Raw genomic sequence first — 7,683 nt, 5'->3', positions numbered from 1 at the left:
ACTCACCGGCAAGTGTACCGGGTCGCATCAAGTAGTAATTACTCACAAGAGAGAGGTCGATCCCACAGGGATTGATGGATTGAGCAATTTTAGTTAGGTGATGAATTTAATTAAGCGAATAGTTGATGAATTGAGTGATTTTAATTGACAGAAGCTAAATTGCAAGTAAATAGAAGTGCAGAATGTAAATTGAGCAGAAAAATAGAGTGAAGAAGGTAAATTGACTGAATCTAAAGGTGCAAAAATATTAAATTGCATGAAACTTAGAGTGCAAGAAAGTAAATGAACTGAAACTTAAATTGTAAAAAAAGTAAATAGCTGAAACTTAAAGTGCAAGAAATATAAATTTGCTGAATCTAAATTGCTGAGAAATATAAATTGCTTGAAGAGTAAAAGGATTTGGGTGTTGGGATTTAAAATTGAACAAGAAATTGCAAACTAAAATAAATCATAAAGCTCTAATATGCAAGACTTTAGATCTGGATCTCAGTAGCAAGAACAGAAATAAAAAATTTCTTCAAGAGATAAAACAGCAAGAGGACTTGAGTTAATTTTGAAATCCTTAAAGAGAAATTGAAGATCAAGGAAGAGCAATAAGGCTAGAAAGCAGATCTAACTCTCAATTGCTCTCTTGATCAAGTAGAAAGCAAATTGCAGAAGAAAATGAAATTTTAAATTAGCAGAAGAAACTCAGATCTAAATTCAATTCTCAAAACAGAGAAGTAGAAGTTGTAGAAGAAGAAAATGAAAACAGAAAACTAAACTCAGATCCAATCCTTAAAACAATTGAGAAGAGAGGTAAGAGATGATTCTCAATTCAAATTCCAAGAACAGAAATTAAGAGTTGCAGAAGAAATGAAAATGCAGAAAGAAGAACTCAAATCCAAATTTCCAAATCCCAAATTCAAAACAATTGAAAACTAAAAATTGAGCTAAAGGTAAAACAAAAAAATAAGCAAAAGGTATTTTTACAAATTAAATTAACTCCTATATATACACTTTCTATTTTGGTCTTCAAAGCTTGGAGTGGGCTTTTTCAAGTTGGCCTTTGAATGAGAAATGGATTTGAAGAAGGATGGGTCCGGTTTGGCTTTGGTTCAACTGAAGTGGTCCGGTTTGGCTTTGGTTCAAGTTGGTTTGGTGTGTGGGAACCTCCCAGGGAAGTGCTCCGCTTGAATTCTTGAGCGCCACTTTTACCCCTTGCCTTGTCATGTGCCAAGCCTTGCTCATAGCGCTCACATTTTGAGTGCTGCGCTCACTTTTTGAGCGCTATACTTTTGGTTTGCTTGTTGTGTGCCTTGGTTCCTTGGATTGGCACGAGAAAGTGAAAAGAAGAGAGCGCTACGCTTGAGTTTGTGAGTGCTACACTCTCCCTTGCTTGGTTCCCATCTTCGAACCTTGGCCAGTGCATTGTGCTTCCTTGTTTTGCTTGGCCTTGTGCCTTGCTCCCTTGCCAAAGGATCACGAAAAAGTGAAGAGAATGTAGCGCCACGCTCAAAGTTTTGAGCGCTCCTTCCTTGGCCAGCCTTGTGTGCCTTGGTTGAGCGTGAGAAAGTGAACAAAAGGGAGCGTAGTGCTTACTTTCTTGAGCGCTCCCTTGCCTTGGCCTTGCTTGAGCTATGCGTGCCTTGCTTTCTTCTTGGTTTAAGGCACGATAAAGTGAGAAATGGGGAGCGCCACGCTCACATTCTTGAGTGCTACTCCTTGCTGTGCCTTGCTTGGGCGCTCCCTTGGTTGAGCACTCCTTTGGTTGAGCGCTCCCTGGGTTGAGCGCCACGCTTTAATTTCATGGGCCACGCTTCCAAAAGTGTGGCCTAAGGTCCAAAGCATGCCCAAACTTCAAAAGTGTGCCAAAAATTCCACTTTCCACCATTTCTTCACCTACAAGCAACCAAACAACTAATCAAAGCTCTACCAAAATCACTAGATCTTTGCATTGTTTATAAAATCAATCAATTCTAGCATAAAATCCATGATTTTGTGCAAAATACATGATGTTTAATTGTTTCAAGATAACCATGAAAATCTACTCTAATTACTTACTTATGGTGCAAGAAAGTGCATAAAACCTAATGAAACTAATGAAAAATGCTTGTAAAATTAGTATAAGATGACTTGTCATCACCAACCCACGTGTACGCGTGACCCAAGTTTTTTCGACCATCCATGCGCACGCGTCGCCCACGCGTACGCGCGGATTCAAAAATTTCACCTCCCATCCAAAAACCCGAGAGTTGTGTGTAAAGTGTGCCAACTTTGTGCCTTCACCTACGCGTACGTGTGGCTCACACATACGCGTCGGCCTCTCTGAATAAGCCACCACGCGTACGCATGACCCACGCATATGCGTCACTCCCATTTCACCATCCCACACACACGCGTCACTGTACGCGCACGCGTGGATAGCCTTCTTTCATCACCTTCTTTCCATCCCTTTCCTTCTCCTCTCTTCTCTTTTCTTTCCCTTCTCTTACCCATAATCCAACACTATCAAACACCATTTATAACCATTCCTCATAGTTAATTAGTTGTTTTGTTAGTTTGATTTTCATCCATTTTTTTGTTTTTCATGATAAGTGTTGGATTATTAATCTTATTTACTAACTCTTGCTGCTGATCATTGATGCGATGTTAGTTTAACATCATTGTTGTTAGTTGTCATTGTTGGATTCTTTGTTGAGCTTACAATTCATTACTTGGTTTTGAACTTTTCATGCTTAAACTTTGTGAATACCAAGTGAATGACATTGCTTTCAAGCTTCTTAGTCTTTTTGAATTGCATGATTTGGCCACCATGTGATTTGGATCCTTTTCTTTGACTAGGCAATTTCTTGTTGGATGATGTGCATTCATGTTAATGCATTGTGTTTCTTGATCATGTGCATCCTTATAATTTCGGCTTGAATACTTTCATGCTTCTTTATTGCTTGTTTAGTTGTCTTAACCTACAAGTTTAAAGCATCTCAAGCACATTAGGATGAGTGAAGTGCATGTTCCTTTTTGTGTAATTGTGACATAGCTCTCTATGATAGTGTGTGTGCTCTAAAGGGCGCCTAATTTAGAATTCACACACCTAGCCTTCCTTAATGTCGCACATTGGGTCACGTACTTCATTCTAGTGCTTACTACCTCATTCCAGGAATGTATGCTTCCTTGATTTTGCATTTACTTTTCTTACTATACTATCTTCTATTTTCAGGATGAGTCATTATAAGCAAAAATAGAAGTGGAAGAAAGAACACGCAGCAACCGGTTGATCCACCAGCTGAAGGTGGCAATCTGGCAAGTCGCCGTACCCCCTTGCTCATCTTTGAATGCACCGAGGACGGTGCAAACTTTTAAGTATGGGGAGCTCGTCCGACCAGTCGGCGTTTGGGTGACAAATTTTTAATTCCGGCACTTTTGCATTTCATTTTATGTCTTTTAGGATTTTAGTTGCATTTTCTTATTTTTGCATATATATAATAAGCTTAGTCAAAATAATAAATATTTTTCAAGAAATTTATCTATAGGGCACCCCAATTGATTTGAGTACAAATTTTTCATTGAACTTGCTTGAATTATATCTTGTGGAACATGTTTTGAGCTAAGAACACAAGCATGTGAGATTTGAGCCTTAACTGTGTGGTTACATCTTATAACCACTATTTTTCTTTCTTGTGTGCATTATTCTCTTTCTATGATTGTAATCTTTGATTTGTTTGATTCTTTATGTCCATTATTTTGTGTAGACATGCATTTAAGAAAAAAAAATTGGGGAATGACAAAGAAAAGAAAATGCATAAATGTGTGAAGAAGAGAAGAATGGGTAGTTAGGCTTATATTATAGGTTGTTATCTAGGCTAGATGGGAAGCTTATGTTAATCAAATATTCAAATCTTGAGCTCACTTAGCCATATATAATCTCACCTTGACCCTAGCCCCATTACAACCTATGAAAAGACCTCATGATAGGTGTATGCATGCATTGGATAATTGTTGATTGTTAGATGACAAACAAATCGGGGAAAGCATGATTAGAGGAGAATTGAGTAGTCAACCCTAAACACTAGAGAGAATAGAGTGCAAACACTTTCGGTGAGGGTTTGACGCTCAATGCCTTGCTCCCAGCTTTCACGAGCTTTCTTCATGCAAGCTACGCACACCCCCACTTTGATGTTTGAATTGGTAGAGTCATGAATTATTTTGTCATTTTGGCCCTATGTGCTCATATATATTCTTGGAAGTTGATTTACCTTTGACCAAGTAGATAGATACATTTGCATTAGTTGCATCCATATAGGTAATTTGCATCTAATAAATGCCCATTCTCCTATGATTCTTTGGTCTTTCAATCCATTTTAGCATGAGGACATGCTTGTTTTAAGTGTGGGGAGATTTGATGAACCCCAATCTTAGAGTTCACTTTGTGTAGAATTTAGAGGGTTTTATCAACATTCTATCACACTTACCCATATAAAATGCATGGTTTTATGTCTCTTTCCTAGTTTTGCTTGATGGTTGAAAACATGCTTTTTAGGCCCTAAATAAGCTATATTTTTATCTCCCTCTATTACCATTCGATACCGTGATCCGTTTGTTGAGTTATTTCAGAGTTTATAGGGGCAAGAATGATCTAGAAGAAAGGAAGGAAGCATGCATAAGTGGAAGGAGTATGAAAAATGGAGCTTTGGAGCATTGGCATCGACGTGCATGCGTAGCCAACGCGCACGGGTGGGAGCCTAAATTTGGGATTGGCGCGCAAATGTGGACGCTTACGCGCGGCTGTGCAGAATTCTCATCGACGCATACGCACGCCTGACGCGTACGCGTGGATCGCAAAAACCCAGACGACGCGTACGCGTGACGCTCGACACGTGACTTCTTTAATGAAATCATGCCTGGCGATTTCAGAGGAGCTCCTAGCCTAGTTTTGAGCAGAATTTTGGAGGGAAAAGACTTAAAGGACCAAGGATTGAAGGAAATTCACACATTACACACTTTTAGATATTTTGGTAGTTAGTTTTGGAGTTTTCTAGAGCGCAAAACTCTAACTTCTCTCTATTTTTTGGCTTTCTCAATTCCAATTGCACTTGGATCCTTTGGTTAGATCTGAATTTACTTTCAATTCTACATTGTTCCAGTTTGTAGATCTCACTTTTCTACTCTCAATTTGTGTTCTTGTCACTCTAGCATTGTAGATCTTGGATTTGGATCTTGTTACTTTGATTTCTATTAATGCATTGAGGAATTTCATGTTCATTGTTGAGGATTGCTTTATTGTTGTTGATTACTTGTGTTAGATAGCTTGAATTCCAATTCTCTTCCCAATTTCACAATGCCTTTCATTCTTGTTCACCAATTGTTTGAGAAAATGTCAACTTTAGCTATAGAGTAGATTTTCACTCTTGGCTTAGGGATTGGATAATTGGAGACACTTGAATTGTCAAAACCTTTTGTAGATTGATAATTGAAAATTGTTAATTGATTTGAATGACACTAACTCTAGTCTTTCATTAGGATTTGACTAGGACTTGTGGACTCAAATTGATTATCTCTACTTGACTTTCCTTCATATTAGAGGTTAACTAAGTGGAGCAATAATCAATCCTCATCACAATTGTTGGAGGCAATGAGGATAGGAATTCCAATTCCCAACCCTAGCCAAGGCTTTTACATTGATTGATTGTCATTCACACTTGTTTAGTTCAATTTCTTGTGTCCTTTTGCATACTTGTTATTTATTCATCGCTTTTATGCAAGCTTGTTTACTTTTCTCGTATTCAACCTCAAACAACAAGAGAATTCCTAACCAATGATATTTATATCTTAGGGCAACTCCTAGAGAGAACGACTCAGGACTAATACTCTCGGTTATTGATTTTGAATTGTGGACACACATTTTCTATGTTTGATGCGTTATAGTTTGTTGGTTTAGACTATACTCACGACATAATCCTCTTGGAAAATTCTATACCAACAAAATATAGCTCATCAAAGTCTGGGAGAGATTCAAGCTACTAACCAGGCAATGCCCTCCGAACATGTTTTCTAAATGGACTCAGCTGGATATCTTTTATGAGGGCTTATGTGAAATGTCCAAAATGTATTTAAATAATTCTGTAGATGGTTTATTGCACATGAATAAGACACCAGAGGAGACTACTGAGCTTATTGAGTTGGTTGCTAACAACTAATATCTCTACTCATCTAACAGGAATCCTGTGAACTTTGGGACCCATCAGAAGAAAGGTGTTTTGGAAGTAGAGGCTTTGGATACTCTTCTTGCTCAGAATAAAATTTTGTCTCATCAAATGAATTTGATTACTCCACAATTGAGTGGGATGCAGGTTTCAGCTGTTAATACTCAGAATACACCTCAAGAAGCTCCTTATGACATGACTGGTAGCTCTATGCAAGGTGAGAATTATGATTATCCTTAATCTCCTTGTAAACAGGTCAACTACATGGAGAATGCTCCTAGAAACCCCAATAATGATCCATATTCCAAGACCTATTATCAGGGGTGGAGAAATCACCCAAATCTAGGGTGGAGAGAGCAACCTCAGAGGCCAAGAATTTTAATAATAATTCTCAGGGCGGTTTTCATCAGAATAATTTCAATAACCACCAGTTTCAACCACCTGAGCAGGCAAATTCTCAGCCATAAAAGAACACTGATTGGGAAGCATTACTGAATAGTTTTATGCTGGAAACTAGAGCTTCCATCAGAAACTTGGAGGTGCAAGTAGGCCAGTTGAGCAAGCAAATACCTGAGAGGCCTCCAAGTACATTTTTTGGTGATACAGTGGTGAATCCAAGAGAGGAATGCAAGGCTATCACCTTGATAAGTGGACAAGTGGTAAGTACGGAAGCACAAGTTACTGAGGAGCCGGTTGAAAAAGAAGCTCCAGAGCAGACTGAAGACACAGTAGTACATGCCCCTCCTAGGCATGAAGACAACCCCTTCCCAGTCTCTCTTGACACTCATCCTACATTGCCTAAAGCTCCTGAGTACAAGCCCAAGGTGCCATATCCTCAGAGACTTCAAAAAGAAACCAAGGACAAGCAGTTTTCAAAGTTTTTGGAAGTTCTCAGAAAGTTACAAATCAATATTCCTTTTGCTGAGGTTTTGGAGCAAATGCCTCCCTACGTTAAATTCATGAAAGAGTTGTTATCAAAGAAGCCTTAAAAGGGAGATGAGACAGTGGTCTTGACTAAGGAATGTAGTGCCATAATTCAGAATAACTTACCAAGGAAGATGTGATAAACCCCAATTTTATGGTTTATATTGTGTAGAATTTGAGGAGTTTTGTCAATATTTTTCACACTTATGCACAAGAATTGCATGGTTTTGTGTTCTCTTCCTAATATTGCTTCATGATGAAAAACATGCTTCTTTTGCCTTAGAATTGTTATATTTTGATCCTCTTTTATTACCATTCGATGCCATGACGTGTTTGTTGAGTGATTTCAGAATTTATAGGGCAAAAATGGCCTAGAAGAGAGAAAGAAAGCATGCACAAGAGGAGTGAACATGAAGATTTGGATTTTGGAAATTTCAGTATGGGCGCACAGTGCGGATTAGAGAAATCCACACCGGCGCGCATGCGTACATTGCGCGCACGCGTGGTCGCAAAATCAATTGGCGCGCACGCACGCATGGCGCGTACACGCGACAAGCTGCACGTGACCTCATTAAAG

The sequence above is a fragment of the Arachis hypogaea genome, chromosome 20 (genome assembly GCF_003086295.3).
Source record: "Arachis hypogaea cultivar Tifrunner chromosome 20, arahy.Tifrunner.gnm2.J5K5, whole genome shotgun sequence".
Taxonomy (NCBI): domain Eukaryota; kingdom Viridiplantae; phylum Streptophyta; class Magnoliopsida; order Fabales; family Fabaceae; genus Arachis; species Arachis hypogaea.
The sequence above is the reverse complement of the archived record's forward strand: the minus strand, read 5'-3'. Positions refer to the sequence as shown.